Here is a 213-nt window from a genome sequence, read left to right on the forward strand (position 1 = left end):
CCTCCCGGGGCCGGGGGGGGGCAGCCGCCTCCTCGCCGCTGTCACCCACCAGGTGCCCGGTTTTGGGGGTCGCGGGGGCGGGGGATGGCACATAAGACGGGACGGGACCGAGGGCCGGCGCCGGGAGCCCCGGCTGCTTGTGAGCGCCGGTGTGCTGGGGGGGGGGGGAAGGGGGGGCGGGGGGGGGGGGGCGAGAGGGGAGCCCCTCCCCCC

Source organism: Haliaeetus leucocephalus, unplaced genomic scaffold (assembly GCF_000737465.1).
Source record: "Haliaeetus leucocephalus isolate CR32 unplaced genomic scaffold, Haliaeetus_leucocephalus-4.0 Scaffold173, whole genome shotgun sequence".
Classification (NCBI taxonomy): domain Eukaryota; kingdom Metazoa; phylum Chordata; class Aves; order Accipitriformes; family Accipitridae; genus Haliaeetus; species Haliaeetus leucocephalus.